Raw genomic sequence first — 25938 nt, forward strand, 5'->3', positions numbered from 1 at the left:
GATTCTTCCTAAGGAAAACTGAATTTCATGATGATTAAATAAAAGAGTCTACATATGGGAAAAAGAGTATGATGAATGTGTTTTTACACATAAATTTTCTGCTCCCTGAAAGATAACACTAAGAGGTCAAATTATTTTTGAATAATTTAATCTTTTGGTTTTGTTTGGTTGCGCTTTAATTTTTATTAATAATTATTTTCCTCAATCCCTTATGGAAGCAGGTAGGCTAACAGAAGACTTTCAACTTTTCCCTGCTTTTCCAGATCCTATGCACAAGTCTCATCCTTAGCTCTGCAGCAGAAAACTTGTGGCATCACTTCCCTTCTCTAGTGGATCCAAAGATCTTTCCTTTCTAATATTGCTCCCTCCACTCATTGCATTATCCCAGCCTCCAAGTTCAGCACTCTCTGGGAACTCACAGACCACTCTGTCCAGGGAAACAGTTAGGCCAGATAGATCCTCACTTTCCCCAGCATGTCTCAAAGTCCAATCATCCAGTCTCATACTTATCTCTGCAAAAGAACACCAGACTTGGGGGTGGATCACTTTGTCCTAGCTCCCAATTCCAGAATGCACTCCCAAGGAAGCCAAAGCCCATTATGACAGGGGAAACAATAAAGTTACATCTTCAGATCTTCATGTCTCCCTCCATTCTTCAAATCCAATTCCTGAGTCTCATCCCCACTTCTTTAACAAACCATATGCTGTGGCTTCTTCTCACTATCTGGTCCTATTCCCAGGAGACTCACTAAGCAGATACTGGCGGAATACCCTGCATTTTCCCTTTTTGTTCAGTTCCTCTACTTAGTACAGCCCATCTCCATTCCTAACTCTCAGGTCCCACACACCATAAACACATCTTCCATGGAACCCCATTATAGTTTCTACAGGCTACTTAAAGCCAACTCATTTTTCTAATAACCAGGTTGAAACAGAAGCCAGGGAACAAAACTCCCACCCAGTAAGGAAAAGACTGGATGTCAGCACCTAGAATTATTATCTTCCTAATATAAGATGCCTAAATGCCAGTGTAAAAAAAACAATCAATAATGACAGGACAATATATCTCTACTACATCCAACAATCATAACACAGCAAGCCTGGAATATTTTACCATAGCTGAGGCATAAAGAAAAATCCTTAAAACAGCTTGTATGAATATAATAGTGGTCTTTTCAAAGAAAAGGAATATATCCCTTAAGGAAATCTATGAAACCACAAAGAAACAGTGGAAAGAAATGAATTAAACTGACTTCCACCTTGGTAGAAATAGAATCAATAGAGAAAATCCAAATTAAAAGAAATCTTAAAATGAAAATTTTAAGAACTCAAACAGATATCTCAGAAGCAAGCTTCACCAACAAGTACAACAGATAAAATGGAGAAAGTGCCTCACAGGTTTGACTACAGCCTGATCTTATGGAGGCATTTTCATAATTAAAGTTTCCTAGTCTCAGGTGATTCTAGCTTGTGACATGTTGACCCACAACTATCCAGCACATTATTTTATATTGCATTCTATTATATTTTCTTTTCTTGATTTGAGAGACTTGTTGTCCTAGACTTTTTTGAAGTAAACTTTAAAATTGTTTGGGTAAAGAGGCATAAGAGGATCTAGAAAGCCTCAGGGAGAGGGTAAATATGATCAAAAGAAATTTATATTTTTTTCTGGATGCAATCAGCAGAGGTTTATTGGGGAGAGTTGGCTAGCCAAGGGTCAAAACTGCTTGTCCACGAAGGAACAGAATTTTGACCAAAGGCCAGCAAGCTGAGGGTTTTTTTTTTATAGCATGGGGTGGGAAAAGGAAAGCATTTTCCTGTGGTTACACATGATTGGTTGCATTTTCATGTGGTTACACATGATTGTTTTACAAATTTTGAACATAGCACTGGGAAGACCAAGGGAGGGAGGGGTAACCAAGAACAGTGGAACATTTCAGAGGAATCTAGCCCAAATGATCCAGAGTCATGTGAAAATCGCTCTGCATACTCATTCTTCTCAAAAATGTAGTTCTACCACATCACTGTGCCCCACCCTGTCATTTATCAACTATTTCAGATTAACTAATTTCCTTCCCTGAAGCTTGAGGAATGTTAATCTAGCAAGTGTCCTCCACCCAGAATGTGTCCCAGGGCAGTGAACATCTTACATTCAGTTCTGCTTTCTGGAACTTGCATTTTTTTCTGCTGAGGTCTAAGAGCAAAAAAAAGCCTGCATATTTTTCACAAAATGGTCTTTATAATTTTTCACTCTACATCCCCCCATTTCCACTAATGAAAGTTTTTAATCATAAAAACTCAATTATTAATAAGTCCATTCTCACCCCACTTTTTCCAATTTGGATCTTTAGAAAAGTTTAAACTCCAGTGTCATCAGAATTATCATTTTCTTGACCTAAAGCTCTATACTGATGGCGCAACACAAAAAGCCAAACAGCACTTATCCTTCCTCTAACAAAAGTTACTAATCTATTTAAAATGCAAGGGCCTATGGTTAAAAGCAAGAGTAAAATCACAAGAGGTCCAGCAAGGGAGGATAATAGGGTTGTCAACCAAGGGGACTTATTGAACCAACTCTCGAATCAACTTTGCTGCACCTCTCTATCTTTCTGTCTCTGGTCTAACCTACAGCAGCACATTTCTTTAAGAAACAGCAAGTCTAGTCCTCTTAGCAGCACCTGTCTCTATACCTGCAGCCACTCCTAGTTTCAATGTAACAGCTAGAGTCAAGGAAAATAGGCTCTCTGCAGAAGTGTCTAGGGTGTATCTCAAACTAAGTTCAAGAGTACCTGTAGGGTGGTAGTAAACCCGGGAAACTAGCTGAACAAGTATATAATAATCTTTGTTCTCATCAAAGATAGCAGTGGTGACACATGGTGTTAGCCCCGAGCTACAAGTCTACCATTTATCAATTTTAGGCACTAAGTATCTATTAGAAGGGGTCCTCAGGCTCTATTTTATTAGCTAGGGGTCTCAAAAATTTCTATTTCTTTCAAACACACTTTCAAAATTGTCTTCTAACTTTTACATATTTTGTGGCACATAGTTGTCTATATACACATAAAATCACATATATAATACAGAGAAATTGCAAAAGGAACAAATCTATATAACTCTAGATTCACATTTCGATTTCAATCTTGGAATTGCAAGCTGTCATTTAACCTTGGGTGTACACACCCTAAGCCCCACCCTCTAAAGCAGCATTGCCCCTGTGCCTCTAGGGTGGGATGTCTCAGGAGTCAAGGTCTGCTGTTCTTTGGCCTTGTAGAATAGCAGAAGACATTGAGCTAAACAGCAGGGGGTTGTTCTGGCATCTGGATGTTCTCAAGTTGGCATCAGGCACAGGTGGTGTTGGTGAACTTCAAATAGGTAGGACGGTCACCAGCACCAGGAACAGTCTCTTAGTAGCCTGAAAAATCATTTCTCACACAAAAGGGACATTCTGGGTGTGGAACAAAAACAAGGGACACTCTACCCAGAGCCAGTTCCCCAGGGTATTTAGTTTTAGGGTTCTGTATATTCTCTCTACCTGTCCTGAGCTTTGGAGACAGTATAAACAGTGGAGCTTCTAATAACTCTGACAATTCCTGACTTACCTTAAAACTGCTATCTGATCTAATTACCTAGGACACTTGAAACCTCAGGAAGGTCGCTATTCTAGACTGTTTTCTCCTAGGTATTTCTTATTTACTCTAAGTCTTATTATTTCTCTGGCTCAAAACCTGAGGTCCCTTATATGCTTTAAATCTCTTGGCTGCTTGGTTGCACTCATATCTTAAGAGTCCATCTGTGCATTTAGCCTGGTAAGGATTTTGCTTTCTGGGGAGTATAGTTCTCCCTTCTTGTGTGCACCATTGCCTCTTTTTGGCCCAAAACCAGGAAGGGTTCATGTATCAAGCCACTTGATTTGTCCAGTTATTGTCTCAGGCCACTGAGTCTCCCCCTTTTGGGGTCCTGGCAACAAATATTTACAGTTGCTGGATTCAACAGGGTTTCCTCTCTTGGTATATAGCCCTGCGGACATGGGCTGTGGCAAAAGCATACCTGCTTGTCGGCCCCAGGTTCCAAGGTTGCTCTCTGCACTGATGATCTCAGGGGTGGGGAGTCAGTCCAGATGACATTTGTGTCCATCACAGTAGCACTGGCTTGTCTCTGACCAGCATGGAGAAAATTGCTCCCATCTTTAAAACAGGTTACCTTGGCTCCTGGCTGGAGTCAGTAGGAGAAGCCTTTCCTCTACCCATGAGTTCTTGTCAGCTAGTTGCAGCCCATCGGGTAGGAAGTGTATCTGGATGCCCATCCTAGGGAGTAAGTCTCAACCTGACAGGGGGTAGGAGCAGTCTAGGATGACCATAAATGAATGGGATATTCAGCCCATCTCTTCGTCCACCATTTTCGGGTAGTCCATGAATACATTTTGGCCCATTTGCCTAGAAGACCCTGTGTTTATCAAGAGTGGCTCCAAGCCACCCCGTCTATTTCAATAGTTGTCTTCACATAGAGCTAATATCTTTGCCATTTGGGGTGTTTTTTAAGGCCTGGGATTTCCTGGCCCTGGCTTCTATTTGTTGGGGCCCTCTTGGACCCCAAAGCTGGCTCCTTTACTTGCCATGTGCACATTGGTCTTTTTCAAGGAGTTTCTTATCTCCCTTTGATTGGAGTCCCTCTTCTCTGCTTTCTGTAAATTCTTTTCCTGTCACCTTTCTCTTTCTTCACCTCTCTCTCTAGTCTCAGCAACTTACACTAGACCTTTTATCTTACACTAAACCTTTTTTTCTAGACTTACATTAAATCTTCTCCACGCCTTTCCTCTAGACTTACATTAAACCTTCTCTACCCCTCTTCTCCAGACTTATACTTAACCTTTTACACTCTTCTTCTCCAGACTTACACTAAACCTTTTATACTCTTCTTCTCTAGACTTACACTAAACCTTTTAGTGACTTATCTTGTTGTCTCTCTAGCCTCTGAAGACTTGCCTATACTGACAGAATGTCTAGAAAGGTTGTGGGCAGCTCATCTGATCCCTGCTTAACCTCATGTGCCTTGGTGAAATTAGTGGGGTCTCATGTTCTTACATAAGATCTATCAACGGGATCTGGCGTGGGCCTTTGGGTGTCCCTTACCTTCTGTAACCTGATGCTGACCATGGCCTGATCAATTGATGGAGTCCCCATCTCTCCATGTCTGAGGGAACATTCTTTTACTGGTGTCCTCTCTTGTTCTTCACTCCTGAAGACCAGAACCTACAAGGGTCTTGTGGAAAAAAGGCTTTTATCGGGGGGAAGAGGATTCCTCCACTACATTTATCTAGGTGACTATATTGGGCACTAGATCTAGGTGTCTGAGGGATCTTGGCCTATCTATTGCTTTGATAACTAACTTACTTTTTACTATAAATTTGTATCTGTACCAAAATGGAGGCCTATTCTTTTGGCTCTCTGACACAGGACAGTCCATGACTTCTTGTAGCAGGCAAACAGTCTGACCTGTCTGAACTATCTGCAGTCAGGTTTATTGTTTCAGTACTTCTAAGCTGGAGTCACGTCACGTGACTTGTCTCAGCGCTACTTATTCACTTTCCCTTCTTAGAAATCTCAGCACAATTCACTCACTATAATTTTAATAAAAAATATAAAATTATAACTCTCAGGTGAATAACCTTGTTGGGCCCGTTTGTCTACCTGCCCTGGCTCCACTGCCAGGTTTTTTATCACCTGGGCTCTTATCTATCTTCATAGGCAGCAAGTGGAAAACCACTGATTTGTTACAGCAGTGACCCAGAGGTCTCCAGTACAGTCAAGCACACCAAATTGCGTGGTTGGGTGGCTGGGTGGCTGGGGCTGTGCTGGGGAACCATGAGCTGTCGCCCGCCAAGTGTGGGATGGGCAAGGGCGCCCTCCATGTGGTGTTACTTGGAAGATACCCTACATGCAGTAGGCAGGCTGTCCGAACATGAACCTTGAACACGAACCGCTGTGGGTGTCCCTTACTAAAGGACCTGGCCACCTCCCTACAGCAGTACTCTTGCACCGGCGGTTTCATTTCTTTCTCTGCCGGCGATCATGTTACCTATTTATAACTCAAGATGTTTAACACAGTAGATTAACGGCTAACACACAGATGATTTGCCAAGAAAAGACACACACACACAAAAAAAAAACCAACCCACAAATAGCTCACCTCTTTCATGGGCAGCACATAAACCAGGTGATACAGACAGTTCTTGCCCCTGCCATGGGCACAGAGACCAAGTTACACAATAAGGAAAGGCATCAGAAATCCACCTGCATCTGCCTTCTAAGTAAGACTCCAATAACCAGACAACGAGGTCAGTCTTCACAGATTCAGATTTAACAGATTCAGACAACTTGGCCAGCCTATGCTGGACCAAGTCTAAAAGATTTCTAACATGTCAGCAATGAACAACCCAAAATAAACACACTGCCTTGAGAACACAAGTGAGAGGGATTTCACATCCTCTCCCACACCTAGATGAACCCTGTGCCAGCTGAGGGGAATTCCACATCCTCTCTGGCACCTAGATGAACCCCCAAACATCTCTGGGGGTGCGGCAGCTAGTGACTCCCCAGCACATCTGCTAGTCACTTGTTTATCTCTTCTTGAGACAAAAATGGTTTACTGCCCATCACGAGGCAGAAACAGCTGCCAGTCCAAACCGAAAGTGCACTTTTCAGAAGCCAAATAATTCAGACAGATGGGCAAAACAACTTAGAAACCAAACAACTTAAACAAACCTAGACAAAACAGCACATGAGAAATCAGACAATTTAGACAACCCAGCACATGAAAAACCAGAAACCAGGCAATTTAGACAAAATGTCACACAACAACCAGACAGAAAACCATGGTGTTCCCTCACCTCCCAGAGGGATTCTTAGATTAGGGTGGTCGCAAATCCAGGACGAGCCTCCAAATGAAGACCCCCAAACTCTGGAGACCCTTCCTCAAGTCTCAGGAAATCACGACCACCCAAAGATCACAAGAAACCATACCTGGATGCAATCAGCAGAGGTTTATTGGGGAGAGTTGGCTAGCCAAGGGTCAAAACTGTTTGTCCATGCAGGAATAGAATTTTGACCCAGAAATTCATATTTAAAGTTCTTTTAATTAATAAAAAATAATTTTTAAAATGTAAAAAGCAAAAAAACCCACAGTTCTCAGTAATCTTACTCATTACTAGGGTCTAGTTCTTAACTCTGTGGTGACTTTAATATTGATTCTCACCTTTTTTATGTCTTCATAGAACAGTACCAGGAAGTTGTCCCATTCTCTCATGGACAGCCAGCCATGGATGTGCTCAAACCATGATCCATATAAGACTGTGTGCAGGGAGAAGTAAAATGTAAATTACAAATCTTAACACAGGATCTGCTTCACTTTCTTCACTTTTCTAAAAGCAGAAGCTGAAATATTCACTAAGAAAAAAAATCTAACTAGTCTGTATTTATAACATGAAACATGATGTTTGAACCAAATATACAAATAGAGAACTGATAAAATCAAGTTCATTAACAAACTCATTACCACACAGACTTACCATGGAGGCCACGAGGAGATATCCTACTGCCAAGTTGCAATGACAGGCATATGTGCTGTGAAAACTCTATCATAATATGGAAATATAGAGGGAATTCCTGTGAGCACCTGGCTCCTAGTGAGGTGGACTAGGAAGACAGAAAAATTTGATGACAGAGATGACAGAATGGTATTTTGTATGGTGTTAGAAAGAAAGATTCCCATTAATACAGCAACCTATTGGTTGAACTCTAATGGAGGTATGAATCAAGACTATATGACATCATTAATAATTACAATAACAAAGTGAGTGAGGGGAATACGGTGTGTGTGTGTGTGTGTGTGTATGTGTGTGTGTGTGTGTGTGTGTGTGTGTGTAAGAGAGAGATAAAGAAAAAGAATGTTTTTTGGAATCACCTTAGTATATGTATTGGAGGCAGATCTGTTGATTATAAAAAATATTTAGGGCACTGCCAAGTGGGGAAGGCAAAACACAGAAGAATTTGAACTGAATCTCTCTACTCAGCATATTTATGTCTTCAATTCTCTATGCAGTATTCTTTACATTTCTTATTTTTTAATTTTCAGTCCTTAATCTTACACATTATGTTCTTATCCTGCATTGATATCACATGCTACAAAATGGATGTTTACCAACTACACTGGATATTCATACACCCAAAATGTATAGGCAGCATTAAGTGGAATAGATAATTTTTAAAATGATAGGATTGGATGTGCCTAGTAAGGCAATAATGGCACAATTGTTATGAGATAATTTAAATGCTGTCTGACTGGATTTGAGCCTTGATCCTCGAGAGACAATTCATGCCTGGTACTATAATTCTGGTCATTAACCCAAGGCTGGAGAAGGCATAGTTCCAAACTAGGGTTCCTACTGTCATTTTACTAAATTGTCATATTGTCAGTCTACCTTCTAATTATTTGTATTTATACCCATGGATTTGTGCTGTTCTTTACTTTTGTTATGGATTATTTTTGCAGCTGATATTAATTAATGCAGAGACTCATAAGTGATCAAAATGTGCAGCATAATTATGAGTGCTCAGTCATTGATGTGATTTCTATCATTCCCTACCCAAGGCTCCGGAAATATCATGGAACGAAAAGTAGAAAGTAATAGCTAGACAGTGGGGTAGATTGTTTTGAAATTATCCTCTGTGAACATTGTCCTCTGAACATGACTTGGCTGTTATACAAATGTTCTCATATCATCAATGATTTCCTATAGAAAATCTGTGTAACATAAAGTCTGTTAATATTATAGGATGGATGGGGAGGGTGTCCTGAAGCCCCATTCCTGACTGAAGATCTATGGGCAGTTGATGACTACTAGATGAGAAAGACTCCTACATTCATTCTATCAGTATAGGACTGCTCTTAGGTATCTCATGCCCACATGATGGCCCTACATCTTTGCAGAAATGAGCATCACAAATTAGCCTCAGTGAGTTGTATTTGTTTGAAAGAAAACTAAGTTGTGGTTTTTGACATATTGGGAAATATATAGTGTTTTGGAGTGTATACTGGCAAATCTAATAGAACATGATACACTATATTCACTTTTTAAATTTTTAAAGAATAAAAATAGTATGCAAATACACAAAAAATATTATAGATAAATCAAGAACAAACAAATGTCAGGAAGATTTAGTGCTTGTCTTACTGAAATTTTAAAAGCAAATAATTCAGGAAGACAAGCCAATAATTGATGCTAATTCACTTTACTTCTGAAGGACACCAATTACAATATGTAAGACCTATTTATTTCAAGAATGAGTTGTTGAAAAATATTACAGACACCAACTCATAATGAGTTTTTATTATAGTTGAGTTCAACTCTCACCCACCATCAGAAAAGTTAATCCATGTCATGAACAGTGATTAATTCAGACCCACAGCTTTAAAGGTAAAGACAATAAGAAACTTTGGAGTTGTGTGTACTAGATGGGACTTATATAGTAAACCCTTATCTCACAGTTTCAGGGATCATTTTGAATGGGAATGGGACAAATTGTAGAGGCAGAAGTGGTTGATGACAATACTAAACAGTGTTTTCTGGATACTCTATGGTAATAGGACATGTGAACTCAGCAGTTGTGACATCATGTGCCAGATCTGTCCAAGTTTAAGCCAGAACAAGTCCCAGCATGAAGCAAGAGGTTTCTCATGATGTGCCACCTTTGAGGAACTACTAGTGATTGATAGATTCCTGAAGAGAATTAGTTTACTTTATGAATGTTTAGCAACTACACTGGATATTCATATACCCCAAACGGTATAGAAAGCATTAATTGGAATAGATGATTTTAAAAAGTGATAGGATTGGAGAGATGGCTCAGGAGTAAAGAACACTTTTTGCTGTCAGGGAAGATCTTGATTCAGTTCCCAATACCAACATGGTGACTCATGATATTCTGTAACTAAAATTCCAGAATATTTGATGTACTTCTGGCCACTGTGGGTAGTTTATGCATTGAGGTTCACATACATACATTCAGATAAAAGGCACCTAGACATAAAATAAAAATAAATCTTTAAAAATATAGCTAAACAAATTTTGATGCTTATGAAATAAAATGAGGGTATAAGAGGAATCAAGGAAAGGAATAAATGTCATAAAAATACAATGTATGGAATTATCAAAGAGCTAAAAGTTATATTTAAAGATATTTTATACAAAGCAAATCCTAGTGATACTGAGTGAACTCAAAGAACATTAGTCTTTTAACCAGTTAGAAGGAAGATCAATGAAAGCAATGCCTCATTTTATAATTATATACATGAAGATTTGGAGAAAGAGAAATGCCCTAGAAAGTTGAAGTTAATAAAATCATTTATAAATATTTATTATATATTTTTAATTTTTGTATATGCCTATTGCTGTTATGTGAGATGGCATGTATGTTTGAGTATATTTGCAAATAAATATATTACTTAGAAAGATATTACTTATTCTGAAAATAGAGTTATAGAAAGTTGTGACCCACTCGAGGTGTGAGTGCTGGAAAACTGTCTCTACTCCTCTAAAAATGCAGCAAGTGCTATTGACCACTGAGTCATCTCTTCATCCCCTAATAGTATCATTTTCAAGAGAAAGATATATGAGCAACTTTATTGAACCATGAAAAGTAGAAATTAGCACAAATACAAAATTGTAAATGAAATAAATAGATTTACAAAAAAAATAGTGGCATCATATTTGGGCTCAATGTATAAAAGTGCTTACCATATAAGCCTTATGATCAGATCTCAGTCTCTGTAAACTTCATACATGACAAGGAAATGATTGACTCCACAAAGTTCCTCTCGGGTCCTCACTGATGTTCTGTGACATGTGTGTATCCACACAGACACTATGCACACACACACATTCTAGATAATAATAAGAAAATCTTTAAAGGAAAAAGAAGAAGATAACTGGACACAATCCATAAATACACTGGAAGATAGTCTTAATGAGGAATCATGTAGATAACACTGGCCTGTGCATACATCTTTTAAATTGATTATTAATTGATGATGATGTAGAAGGATGATATACATTGTGGGTAGCACCATTCCTTACTCAGGGAGATCCTGAGAAGTATAATGAAAGAAAAACCTAGGTGAAGGCAAAAAAACAATGGTCTACATATTTATTCTTTCCCTGATCATGACTGTGTAAACAAAGAAAGTATATTGAAATCAGTAAGAAAGAATCACTATGCCAAATACAAAAGAAGGCCTCTCAGAATAATAGACAGACTTATCAATAATCTTAAAAGTCAGGAATGCTGGAAATCTGTATTTTAAGTTGTAAAAATTAAATCTCTGACAAGTCTAGCAGTGCTGTTTGCCATAACTGAAGGTAAATAAAAAAACTTTATATGTTGAAAAATATATGAAATGAATTAATGGCCACCAAGTCTGTTCTACAAAATAGAATTGAAGAAAACAATTTCATGTGTAAAACCACAACATCATGAGGTAGTTTGAGCAGTCAACTTGATACATCACAGTGTTACCTTAGAGTCTCAGTTAAGAGATTGCCCCCATCAGATTTGCCTGTGGCTATGTATTTGAATAATCGTCTTGACTGATCATTGAGGTGGTATGACCTACAGTGTACACATGTGGACCTGGTCTGTATGACAAAACTAACTGAGAGGGAAATACTGACTGAATTAGTAAGCTGATTTGTAAACTGGTTTCACTTCAGTTCCTTCTCGAGATACTGCCCTGGCTTCTCCTGTAGGTAAATTGTTAACCTGAAAGTTTAAGTCAGAAGCACTTCCTGCTCCTAAGTTGTTTCTGGTAAGAGTATTTTTATCAGGGAAACCATTAACCAAACTAGACCAATAGGTGAACAAGGAATAAAAAAAACTGCTTGAGTATTTTGGCAGAATCATCCAAATGACAGAAATTAATAGACACATTTCAATGATAACTGCATATTAATGTCAATTACTTTATCAAAACACACAGGCTAGGAGATTGCATCAAAATGTGAGAAGTACATTTTTGCTGTATGTTATCATTAAAGATAGATGGAACCTTATAATGACATGATCAAAGTGTTCCAGACAAATAAAACTAGAAATCAAGCAAATGTTGTTGATTTAATCTGATCAAACAGACTTGAACCAAAATCTGTTGAGAAATGATAAACAATGCTCTATAATGATTAAAGGAATAGCCATGGAGAGGGCTGTGCAATTCTAATCATAAATCCACCCAGTTTTACACAGAAAATACTACTAGATATAAAGTCACAAACAGTAGTATCACTCTGATGGTTAACACCTGGTCTGAGGTCAGTAGTTCTCTTTTGGTTAAGCTTCAAGAATGGCATATATAGCTTGATCATGCTAGACTTTTTTGTCCTGGGAAGACATTTTTCCTGCCCATAGTGTTAAAGCTTGTCTTTAATAGCATCAATGTGTTGGCAGCCAAAGTACATGAATTGAAACTAAAAATGAACCCCAGATTGCATTATTAAGTTATAAGGCTGGCAGGCAAAGAACGGGTAAGATTCTGTACAGAGCCTTACCAACCTAGCACCAAATTGCATTGCTTTTGATAATTCATATTCTACGATGGGTAGGAAAGGCATTCTTGTCAGAATGACCTAAGGTAGGCTCAGTCTTGCTTATGAAATAAAAAGGGGGAGAGGTGGAGAGCTTTTGAGGCTGCTTGGCAAGAATCTGACATAGGCCCAGGACAAGGAAATGGACTGCTTGGCAGGAATATGATATTGGCCACGGTCAAGGAAGTGGGCTTCAGGCAGGAATCTGACATTAGGCTAGGACAAAGAAGTAATCAGGTAGGAATCTAAATCTTAGGCTAGAACAAAGAAGAAATTTCAGGCAGGAATCTAAATATTAGGCTAGAACAAAGGAATAATATCAGGCAGTAATCTAAATCTTAGTCTAGAAAAAAGAGGTAGGCTTCAAACATGAAAATGACTTTGGGCTAGGACAGGAAAGTAGGCTCAGATATTTTGTTCATCCTAATAAGCCCTTAGAAATAGTGATCATGGAACTTTGTTTATTGCCTTGCATGTTCTTTGACTATTTGTGAATTTTATCTTGCTTGTTCTTTGACTATTTGCATCTATTGTATTTCTAGTTCTCAATCTAGAACTGACCTTAATACTAGCATGTAATTAAAATGTTATGAAATCAAAAATGAAGAGGGGGTATAGGATTTTGGATTCCTGGGGCATGGGGGAATGCAAAAAGAAGATGACATCTGAAGAGTAAATAAAGAAACTATCCAATAAAAAGCAAACAAACAAAAAGTAAACAAAATTAAATGATGTCTCAGATACAACTGGCTTAATAGAAATCAATAGAAAAATAAATATAAACACTGCAGAATACACATTGTTCTCAGAAGCCTATGGAACTATCACTCAGATACATATTAACACACAAAGAAAGTTTTAACCATTATAAGTTGAAATAATTCCAAATATTCTTCTTGACAACAATGAAATAACTACAAATAAATGAAGATAGAAACTCCAGAATGCCAACCAACTCATGTAGATTTAACAACTCACAACTGAATGATGAAAAAGTCAAGAACAAAAAACTCCTACAATCAAATGAAAATGAAAACAAAACATCCTCTAAACTGTGGGATAAAAATAAATGGCATAAGAGGGACATTCAAAGCTCAAAGTACATACATTAAGAAATCAAAGAGATTTCTAATATAGTAGTTAATCATTCACCTTAGAAATTTGGAAAAAGAACAAAACAAACCCCAAACTTAGCAGCTGGAAAGATATCAGTACCATCAGTATAGAAATTAGAGATAAAGAAAACAGCAGCAACAAGAAAACAAATATAGAGAGATGATGAAACAGTGTTATCTTCTTTTCAAAATATAAATATTGATCAAATCTTATCCAAACTAAGGAAAAGAAATAGCAAATTTCAAATCTAATACAGTAAATCATGAAAGGGGAGTCATCATGACAACACAAGTGAAATTCAGAAAATTTATAGACTTTACCTTAAAAATCATGTACCTCTCAACTTGAAAACCTAAAAGATATGGATGAATTTTTACAAATATAAAACTACCAAAATGAATCTAATATTGCATTTAAAACAATTATACAGGTACACATGGAGCGAAGGCTCAGCAGTTAAAAAATTCACTGTTCTTCTACAAGAGAAAGATTCAGTTTCCAGTACCCACCTGGTAGTTTACAATGCCCTATTAAAACATAGACACCAGACACCTGAAGCAAACACACACATTGCAAGAAAAACACTTCCACAAGTAAACAAAATAAACCTCAAAAACTAGACAGGCTTATAATAAGCAATGAGTTTTCATACATCAACATAAAATTTAATTAAAAAGATATTCAATCTCAGGTAAATTTTACCAGATATTTATTCAGAGAATACTAAAGTGCTCAAACTATTTCATAAAAGAAGGAAAACAAGGCACACACACAAAGTATTTTTCTAAAGTATTTTCAAAATATTTTTCTTATTTTCTAAATCAGTCAAGTATTCAATGAAAAATGTAGACTAAAATCTATGTTGAACATTGACGCAAAACTTGTCAATCAAATACTTTCTAACCAAATTGAGAGGCACATCAAAAAGTAATCAAATGTCTCAAGAGGAAAAGGTATTTGCAGCTAAACCTGATGACCTAAATCAACATGGTGGAGATAGACCTTTGGTCTTCGTCTACATACTTGGTGATACATGTACTCCCCCACTATACATAGACACACACAAAGAGGAAGGGATATATAATATATGATAGATGATAGATATGTAATATTTAATAGGTGCATGTCAAAGTACATTAACTTTTAAATGATACAATACTATCAATAAGAGTTCTGAAAGAGTTTAACAAAAAACACTGGGATCTGGTAAAGACTTTTATCAAAGAGACAGATTATAAAAGTAACATTCAAACCTTAATAGCTTACCTATCTACCAATGACAAATTAAGAAGCAAATTAGAGAAATAAGTCTGTTTACAGATGCCTCAAGAAAATACCCCAGAAGAAGCATACCACAGTGTGCTTGTTTGAAAGAGATGTTTCCTATAAATTTCTGGCATTTGAATACTTGGTCTCCAATTGGTGGATGTTTTGGGAAGATTAGGAGCTGTGAACTTGCTGGGGTAAGTATGTCACTGGAGGTGAGATGTAAGGTTCCAAATAACTAGCACCATTTTGAGTGATCTCTCTGCTTCCTGCTTATAGATTAATGTGTGAGATCTCAATTGCTGCTCCAATACTGTGCCTACTTGGGTGGTGTCATACTTCCAACCATAGTAATGTCTCTAGAACTATAAGCCCCAAACAAGCATTCCTTCTATATGTTGCTGTTCATTGTGTTTTATCACAGCAATAGAAAAGTAATGAATACAAGAAAGAGGTGATATATCCTCTACTGAAAACCTCAACAGGATGAGGCAAACATTAAGCAATGAAAAATCTTCTCCTGCTCAAAGAATAGGAAAATTAATGTTTAAAAAACAAAACAAAAATGGCCATCTTATCAAAAACAATCTACAGATCCAACAAATTCCCAATCAAAATTTTAATGTCATTATCCACAGACTTTAAAAAAATCTTAAAATTCATACAGAATGGATAGATGCTCATTCCTAAATGGTACATTATAAAACCACCTCTCTTGCTCAGAGAATATTGCAGAAGAGAGAGTGGATTGAATGTAGGAGCTGAAAGATAAAGAGATAAGTGCTGTAAAATGCTGGTTTGTGAACATGGCAGAGTAAATGCAGCGAGTAAAAGTCTCTGAAGCTGCTTGAAATGGGTCTGCACTAGATCATAATTCATGGTGAATTACAGGTTGGGGAGGAGAAACATGGAACACCATTAATTCCTGCTGAATTGCTAGATAGTGAAGGATTCTGGGTGATGGGATTCTGGGTATAAAACTATTTTCATTTGTATACCGACTGAGGTTCCTACTAGGTTCCAATGGATAGTTCAACTCCACAGTCTCACAGATGATCCTTATCATCGTTATACTGGTGAGTCACAATTAAAGAGCTATGAATGTTTTAAAAGAAAACTATAGAGAATGGAGGTTAATAAAGACTGAGGAAGATTAGAGAGGGTGAAGGGTTTCAATAGTCAGAATTTAATTTATTCATGTATGAAATTTTCAAAGATCAAATTCAATAATAAATTTGTATGAAAGCAAAATTCCTTCAGATAATCAAACCAATCTTTGAAAAAAAACAGTTTATTTCAAGTTATACTACAGGGATATAATAATTAAAAATAGCATTGCACTCTTTTTTTAAAGATTAATTTATTTATTTAGCTACCTTCTGACATACCAGAAGAGGGTATCAGATCCCATTACATTATATGGCTCTGCACTACCATATGGTTGCTAGAAATTGAACTCAAGACCTCTGGAAGAGCAGTCAGTGCTCTTAACTGCTGAGCCATCTCTCCAGCCCAGAATTGCACTCTTAACAAAAACAAACATAGAGGTTAATAAAATAGAAAAGTATGACATACCTTAACACAACTGTAGGCTCCTTATACTGACAAAATGACAAAAATGTACATTTGAGAAAGATGAAATTTTCAGTAAATGGTGCTTTGGAAACTGGATTGCTATATGTAGAAGAGTGAGTGCCTTAATCATCGTGCAAACATTCAGACACAGACAGATAAACAGACAGACAGACAGACAGACAGACAGACAGACAGACAGACACACACACACACACACACACACACACACACACACACCAATCCCAACTGGGCCAGAAACCTCCACAGAAAACTCAAAAACTATGAAACTACTAAAGGAAAACATAGTATAGAAGCACAGGTAAAGACTTCCTGAATAGGACTCATCCCACTCTGAAAACAAGTCCAATAATGGACAAATAGTACCTTGCTAAATTAAAAGGCTTTTATGAACCAATGAAACTCTGTCATGTGAAGATGCAGGCTACAGAACAGGTGAACTCTTTTGCCAGTTACATGTTCCCAGGCAATGTGTGTCTAGAGTCTACAAAATTTTTTTTTAAATCAACACCAAGAAAAATACTGGAACAAAACCTGTGTCATGCAACCCAAGAGTGCTACCAAAAAGAGAAAAACAAATCCCTCATCCCCAATTTTTAAATTCTTCAACATTATTAGCCATTAGGAAAATAATGCAAAAACTTCTTGGAGAGCTCATCTTACTCAGGAGGAATGGCCATTGTCATGAAAAAAAAATACAGACAAAATTTACATGAAGCCTTGGGAAAAGGAAAGAGAATCTAAATATATAGAGATGAGAAAAAAGTAGATGCGGGTAATAAGCAAAAGTATTGAAAGAGAATATACGGCTAACTGTTCTTTTAATTCTAAGTCTGTCACAGAGTTGTGGTTTCTGTGGTGGATAACTGAGGTGATATATAACTGCGGTGGATAATTGAGGTGATATTGAAAGTGTAACACTTAATGTGAACCTTCACAACTTTTTGAATATGAATTCTAACTATATATAAATTCAGTAAGTTGTATGGAATTTGAGTATCATTGGTTTTGATACATTTTACTTATTTATTTGAAGTTTCATTTTAATAGAAATTTTAAATTAATTTTACAACATATTTTTTTAAATATTTAGGAAAGAAAATGTAGGAAAAGTGGAATACTGGTGGAATTGTACACTCACACAGTCACTATTGAAATCACTGTGGACTTTACTCAAAAAGCTGAAAACTGATTACCATGTGACCCAGCTATCCAATATTAAGTATATACAAAAATTACTTTGGTGTATTCTACTATATATCTAGGTGTATATTAGCATGTACCTAGGTGTATACTACTACATACTTAGATGTATAATACTATATATTAGATGTACACTAGTATATACTTAAGTGCACAGTATGATGTACATAGGTGTATAATACTACACACATAGGTGTATGCTACTATGTAAATAGGTGTATACTCCTATATACTTAAGAATATACTAGTAACAGATAGTTAAACATCTGTGATTATTACAACTCTACTCACAATAGCTAGGAAATAGGTTCAGCCTGTGTTCCCTTCATCTGAAAAGTAGATAATGAAATTATGATATGTGTACACAATGAAATTTTATTCAGCTATAAAATCAAATTATGAGCTTCTTAGGAAAGTAGATGGAACTGGAAAATATACTTAATGAGGTAACCCAGGCACAGATAAACAAACAGTATATGTTCTCAGTCATAGATACTCCGAATGGTGCTGAAATTCTATGTCATGGAGCAAGCTGTGGCTGTGTCCTGTTCTTTGGTGGTGTGTGAGAACAGAAAGGCTTCACAATCATGTTTGAAATGGTGATGAACCTTGGGCCCTCAGACTGGTCGAATGCAGACAGATAAAATGAAATGAAGCTTACAGAAGAAATTAAAGGGCTTGAGATGTATACAAGTTAGAGAATATACATAGAATTGTGGAATTGAGCCCCAACCCCAAATAAATAGAGTATACAGTAGGTGCTTGTTGTCCTAGAACTCAAGAGGTAGCAAATAGAGGAGCCAAGCTTTAAGTTCATCCCTGACAATATAGAGAGTTCCAGGCCACTTTAAGCTATATATCACTTTGTCTTGTTTTTAAAAAAGAGTCCCTGAGACCTGGGATTGGGAGTAGTCCAAGGACTCTATGATGGTGACTCTATCTGAGACTCTTCACAGTAGGTGTTATGGAGCCTGCGGTGCCACCTCCTGTAACCAGGTAGGACTGCCAGTGGAGGGAAAAAGACAGCAACATATGTACAAAACCTTTGGCCCCACAAGTGTCCTACCTACAAGATGTGCAGGGACAAAGATGGAGCAGAGACTGAAAGAATGGGCAATCAATGACTGGACAAAGTTGAGATACACACCATGGACAAGAAACAATCCCTGACACAATAATTGATACTCTGATATGCTTTCAGACAAGAGACTACAATATCTATACTCCGAGAGACTCCACCGAGTAGCTTACTAAAACAAATGGATAAATCCAAAGACAAACATTAGGTAGAGCGCTGGGAGTCTTCTGGAATAGTCGGGGAAAGAATTGAGGGACCCAGAGAGGGTACAAACTCCAGAAAAAGACCAAGAGAATCAACTAACCTGGACTTTGGGCATTCTCAGAGACTAAACCACCAACCAAAAAGCTATCATAAGCTAGACATAGGGCCTGTGCACATGTGTAGCAGATGTGCAACTTGGTCTTCATGGAGGTCCCCCAACAACTAGAGCCAGGGCTGTCCCTAAGTCTGTTTTCTGTCTGTAGATCCCATTGCTCTTACTGGGCTACCTTATATGGCCTCAGTGGGAAAGGATGTTCCTATCCTGCAGATACTTGATGTGTCATGTTGGAGAGATATCCTGGGAGCACCTACCCCTTCTCAGAGGAGAAAAGAATGGGGAGAAGAGCTGTGGAAGGGAGATATTGAGAGGAGAGGTACTGCATATTGAGATATAACATAAAGGAATTAATTAATTAATTAATTAATTAATTAAATATCTCTGAGTTTTCCTTCAATATCCTATATGTCACAGGATAACTCACCATTGCCTTTGAGAAACCATTCAAGATAAATCCAGTGACTCTGGATTCTTCCCAAGGTTTGTCTTACCCCAGAAAAAATAACCAGAAACAAGAATATCTCTGGGATTTCTAATGAGATAGATAAGGTGTAAATGGAAAAACAATGTAGATAAAGGTAAATAGTCATTCCTCAACTTTTAACTGGCATAGTTTACATGAAATGTCAGTCAAATATGCAAGGGTTTCTAGAAACATTTATTATTTTTATTTGGGCAAAACATACATGAGTGAAAAATATATAGTCACAATTCCTCTTTTTGTTGGGGGCCGACTTTTAGCAGAAAGCGGCTATCAGCTTTGCAGCCATCTTGAGCCATATACCCTAACATGAGACTTGGATTACAATAGCCTACAACAACTGAGCACACTCCGATAATCTTGGTTTAGATACCTTGAGATTAAAGGTACATAAGATTAAAGGTGTGTGAGATTAAAGGTGTGTGACTTAAGAGTATGACTTAGAAGTATAGAGATCAGAGTTAGAGACAAGACCTAAGGGCATGATTAAAGGTGTAACTTAGAGGCGTGCCTTAGAAGTGAGACATATAAAAGGCAGAGACAGAACAGATCAGAATTCAGACTGAGATCAGAGAATCAGACACATCAAACATTAGGTAGAGTCTGCCCTCACCCTCGTTCTTGCTGAACCCCGACCCGCAGACCGGAGTGGCAGCTTGGGCCGGGATACAGTGGCTGCCCAAACGTGGGTTGGCCCGGGCCTCAACATTTTGCTCAGGCTGCGACATCTTTTCTCATTTTATTTGATTTATAAAAATGTAACAGCAAAACTACTAGTTCATTAACAGTGTAAAAAACTGAAAGCAGACTGATTCGACAGTTGTAAAGATCACAACAATAATTGGTTATCCAAAATCAAATATCCAACTCATAAATTATACATACAATTAACATTGTACTGACACAGAAGGTTGTACTGAAGGATTTAGGAATGTATAGATTTATTTAGAAATATATTGATTATTTATTTACTTAGGAATATATTGTATATAGTAGAAACACACATATATGAATATATAAACAGCAGAATACATTTAGGAATGTGTGTGTGTGTGTGTGTGTGTGTGTGTGTGTGTGTGCAACATGAATTAATGGAAAAAGAAACCATAAATATAAAAGAGAGAAAAGAGGAATATATCAGCATCACCTAGGGCATGAGAGTCCTTCATTCACATTTCTACAAGACCTCCAAGGCCTCTCAGGGAAAATTAAGTCCAAAGAGTATTTAGTCAAAGAAAATCTCAACCACTGGACACTGACCTTGGCCTTGAAACTGAAGAGAGACTTGGAGAAAAGATGGATGGAAAGATGGAAGCTCATGAGTCGTGGCCCTTCCTTATGTGTTAATACAGGATATCCTGTATCATACTCTAGCCAGGGTTCATGATCCCAGATGGTCACAGATTGTATCCACATGAGATCTCCCTTGGTCTGAATCAAACAGACAACCTCAACCAGCCACTTTGTTCTTGAATAAAAAGGAAAAGTGACAATCACTCATTTTAAGAGTACTTGTAAAAAAGCCTCAAGTAGAATATATATCCATACAATTTACAGTGATGCCCATTTTCAAGCACACAGACTTCTGGTGTTCACAATGTCCACATGGTGTAAGTACAAAGTGTATTCACTCAGCATATTCTGAAGACTTAATTTTGCAAAAGTGAGACCCTAAACTTAGTAAACACCAATCTGCCTATGGAATATCTCCTACAACCCTGGGTCATCCTCATTCTATGTTCTGTTGGAATGAATTTTACTAGCCCAGATATTTCACAGTGATGTAAAAATAGCATCTACGCTCTGAGACTACATCCTTTAATTCATTGCCACTGAGATGCAACCATGCTGCAGTGTATAACTGAGTACTTCTTTTTAAGGTGAATAAATTCCTTTGTGGACATTTACCACACACACACACTTGCATTTGTGCTTACTTGCTCATTTTTCATTGGATGTTTTCCTTCTTCCTTATCTGAGTTATTATCTGGTAGTTTTCTCCTTTATTCCCACTGCCTTTGGATTTTCTGTGTCATTGTGCTTTCTCTGTCAGCAGCCTAATCCTTACGCGATGGTCAGTGCTTCTTTCATCCAGCAAACAATCATTTCCCAAACCAAAATGATGTTGCTTTTTGGTTTCTTGAGTTTTCAAACTCTTTCTATTTCCTGGACAAGGTCCATGGTAATTTTACTTGGCACTGTCCCCTCCTCTCCTCCACATCTCTACATATCCTCAAATAAATGCCTTTATCTCTTGGTGTTATATCTTCTGTTTATTCTCATCACACTCTTATTCTATCTCTTCTCCAGAGAGAGGGAGAGAGAGAGAGAGAGAGAGAGAGAGAGAGAGAGAGAAGAGGGAGAGAGAGAAGAGAGAGAGAGAAGAGGGAGAGAGAGAGAAGAGAGAGAGAGAAGAGGGAGAGAGAGAGAGAGAGAGAAGAGAGAGACAGAGAGACAGAGAGAGAGACAGAGACAGAGAGACGAGAGAGAGACGAGAGAGAGAGAGAGAGAGAGAGAGAGAGAGAGAGAGAGAGAGAGAGAGGCCAGATTCTGCCTCAGGGTCCACCATCATTGTTCTGGTGCCATAGTTGATCACCTATGCCCACATAAGTCAGAGGAGATGTCTTTCTCTGAGTGGTACATACACAAATCTCCATGAACACAAATCATTTTACTCTTTGGATATGTTGAGCACTCTACTCATCATCAAAATGAATGAGTATCAAAGCCATACTTCCCTAATACATTTCAGAAAGTCTTACTGATGATCCTACCTGACTTTGGGTAAGACAATATGAACAAGTCTTCATCTTTCACCATAAACTTATTATGAATACATTCCAAAATTTCTTTTTGAAAACCCATGTCATGAAAAGGTATTCCTTCAAACCAAATATAGTCTGACATCATTAATAGGTCTTTATAGGTGCTTTTAGGATTCTAGCTTTGACTACCTGTTCAGAAAATGATAAGAATTAAAATTTACAGTGCAGGTAGAAAATCATTAACGTTCTCTAGCTTGTTGTGAAACTAGTTACTGATAGGAATAAATAAATATTCTAATCCACAGTCAAAGGTTACTATATTGAGCAATTTTGAACTCAAAGAACATTGTGCAATGTTTGTAATCCCAAGCTCATCACCCCAAACCAGAAACTCAGTAACAAGTAATAGGAATAAAAATTTAAAATGTCTTCTAATACAATTTAGCTTTCAGAATGATTTTAAATGTGCAGAAAAAATGACAGAGATCATACAGAAACTTTCCATGGCAATTTCTCTTTTAAAATAGTGGCTTCTTTTGATAAAATCGTAGTATATTAGCTGCCCTTCTTCTTCCCATCAAAGTCCTCCTTCCACTTCCCATATTTATGATCTCTTCTTTAATATTTGTTTCTTTTTTTCCTTGTTTTTTTTTTTTTTTTTTGAGACAGGGTTTCTCTGTGTAGCCCTGGCTGTCCTGGAACTCACTCTGTAGACCAGGCTGGCCTCGAACTCAGAAATCTGCCAGCCTCTGCCTCCCAAGTGCTGGGATTAATGGTGTGCACCACCACTGTCTGTCAATACTTGTTTCTATTTATATATGCAAACATGTATAGATAAGCAACTGAGTCTATTTATTTGAGATTTTATATAATGTATCCTGAGGTATGCAGTTTGAGATTGGAAAATTAATGTGGGATTTTAATAATTTTCATTAATTCTAGACACAGCATATTCTTCATCTCTTAGCAGTGATTTATAAGAAGTATTTCTTTTTCTAGGGTAAATCTACATAGAATTTCTGCTGGCCTCTTTGGTGGGCCTACTAGAGCCTTTATGCTGGTTTGTGAGTGTAACTATACTGTTAAGAGTTAGTGTTTCTATATTTTCTTTCATAACTAAGAGAGACATATTCTATCAACATAAATCTTGGGCGTCTGGGGGACTTCTATACCTTCTTCTGTGAATATTTTCCTGAGTCTTAAAATGAAAGGATTTATTACAGATGTATCAGATGGGGTTGAGTCCCTTACTGTTAATTATCTACATTTTGGCCCATAGTGGATCTTTGTGAGAGTCTCCATATGTTGCAAAAAGAAGTATCTTTGACAAGTGATGAGAACTGCATTTACCTGTGGGTATAAGGTCAGATATTTAAAAAACAGTTGGAAATTATACTAATTTATGGAACTGCAAGTAGTGAGCCTCTTGAGTTTTTGCCTTTATCAGCCCCAGATGGTTGTCTCCTTTAACAGTATTAGACATAGCTTCTGTCTTTTTAAAATAGGCCTTAGGTCCAATTAGCCTTTGATTCCTCCAAAATATAAGTGCAACCATTGTGCACCTGTAGTTGTCTTGCCAGGTGCACATTCTTGTGGCTCACAGGCTTCATACCTTTATAATTTGAGTGACAGAGTGTTCTACATTGGCAGATGGAGTAACATCTTACTTTTTGAAAACCACTTCACTGGGTTGACATTTCCAGACTATTCTAGCTAAATTCCTCCAAATAGTGTATATGAAGTGCATTGTGGCTTCAGCAACATAATCTTTATTTCAAGTTCTGGGAGTCAATCAAGGACAATAATAGCTGACATTGTTTTGGAGGGGGTGGTCTTTTAGACTCTCCTGACCAACTACTTAAGAGAAACTTTCTCATGAATGATACTGAGGTTTTGTTATATAGTTCTTGGGGAGAACATTATCATCCCAAGTGACATAATATCTTTAAACCACATATTAGTGTTTCACACATTAATATGCATATTATATGTGATTTTAGATAAATATTGGATAACATTATTCTCTATGTCCCTTCAAACATCCTTGGTGTAATTTATTCCTCCTTGTATTCTGTCACTGTGTATTAGATCTTTATCCTCTCTCCAAAACACACTCCACCCCATTTTTCTAATTTCTCCCTTTGTAGCACCTGTATGCTATTCCAGTGTCTAGATTTTCTTTCCCAAATGGTCGTCTTTTAGTTTCCTGGTTATTGTGGTTTCTCAAGGTTATAAATGCTCATCTACAAATTCAAACCCAGAAAGCACAAATAAGAGAACATTTTATACTTGACTTTTGGGTCTAGGTTACCTCCCTCAGTATATTCTTGTCTATTTCCACCCATTTGCCTGCAATTTTCATGATTTCATTTATCTCTAAACAGAATGGCATTGTACATATGCATCACATTTTCATTATTAATTTATTAGTTGAAGGACATTTAAGTTGTTTTCATTATCTAGTTATTTTGAGTAGAACAGTAATAAACATTCCTGAGAAAGTATTTGTGAAGTAAGATATCAAGTCTTTTCAGCACACATGGAATATTGTATCTGTGTTACGTGATACATTTTTTACACTAATTTTTAGAGTGACTGAATGAGTTGGAAATGCAACTAAGTGAGTGAGGGTCCCAAATTTCCCACATTTTCACAAGCATTTATCTCACTAGTCTTTGCTACCAGTTGTTTCCACAGTCATGATGTTTTTGACTAGAGTAGAATAAATCACAAAGTAGTTTAATGTTTATTTCCTTAATTGCTAAAGATTTTGACCAATTAAGAAAGTATAACTTAGTTTCTTTTATTTCTTCTTTTAATAATAAATAAAACAGGCAATAGGTAAAGGCAAGGTTTTAATATAGTATACCTATTATTTATTGGATATTATATTTACATTTCAGATCTTATCCCCTTACCCCATTGCCCCCACCACCCAGAAACCTCCTACTCCATCCCCCTCCTCCTATTTCTATGAGGATGTACTCCCACCTACCCACCCACTTCAACCTTCCCACCCTCGAATTCCCATTCACTCAGTGTTCAGCCTTCATGGGACCAAGGATTTCCTCTCACACCTATGCCCAACAAGGCCATTCTCCCCTACATATACAGATGGAGTCATGGGTCCCTCCCTATGTGCTCTAAGGCTGGTGGTTTAGACCCTGAGGAGCTCTGTTGGTTGGTATTGTTTCTCTCCTCATGGGGCCACAAACATTTTCAGCTTCTTCAGTCTTCTTTCTAACTCCTTCATTGGGAAACCCTTGATCAGATCAGTGGCTAGCTGTGAGCATCTGTATCTGAATATGTCAGACTCTGGCAGACCTCTAAGGAGACAGCAATATCAGGGTCTTGTCAGCATGCACTTTCTGACATCTACATCAGTGTCTACCTTTGGTGACTGCACATGGGATGGATACCCAGGTGGAATGGTCCCCAGACATCCCCTCGTTCAGTTTCTGTCCCACATTTTGTCTCCATATT

General features: G+C 37.5%; 1 protein-coding gene and 1 pseudogene across 2 annotated transcripts in view; both read right to left on the reverse strand.

The window, feature by feature from the left end:
* Positions 1-6586, reverse strand: part of LOC143440321 (uncharacterized) — a 29946-nt gene extending 23360 nt beyond the window's left edge. The window contains exon 1 of the mRNA XM_076926989.1: positions 6187-6586. The gene's annotated coding sequence lies outside the window, so the exon portion shown is untranslated. The remainder of the gene's footprint in view (positions 1-6186) is intronic.
* The window catches only part of LOC143440322 (sulfotransferase 2A1-like), a 31341-nt pseudogene extending 8741 nt beyond the window's left edge, over positions 1-22600 (reverse strand). The window contains exons 1-4 of the transcript XR_013108077.1: positions 22465-22600; positions 20950-21159; positions 19634-19757; positions 7252-7346 (exon numbers count right to left, since the gene is read on the reverse strand). The product of XR_013108077.1 is annotated as a sulfotransferase 2A1-like (transcript). The remainder of the gene's footprint in view (positions 1-7251; positions 7347-19633; positions 19758-20949; positions 21160-22464) is intronic.
* Positions 22601-25938: the final 3338 nt, after the last annotated feature.

Source organism: Arvicanthis niloticus, chromosome 29 (assembly GCF_011762505.2).
Source record: "Arvicanthis niloticus isolate mArvNil1 chromosome 29, mArvNil1.pat.X, whole genome shotgun sequence".
In the NCBI taxonomy this organism is placed as follows: Eukaryota; Metazoa; Chordata; class Mammalia; order Rodentia; family Muridae; genus Arvicanthis; species Arvicanthis niloticus.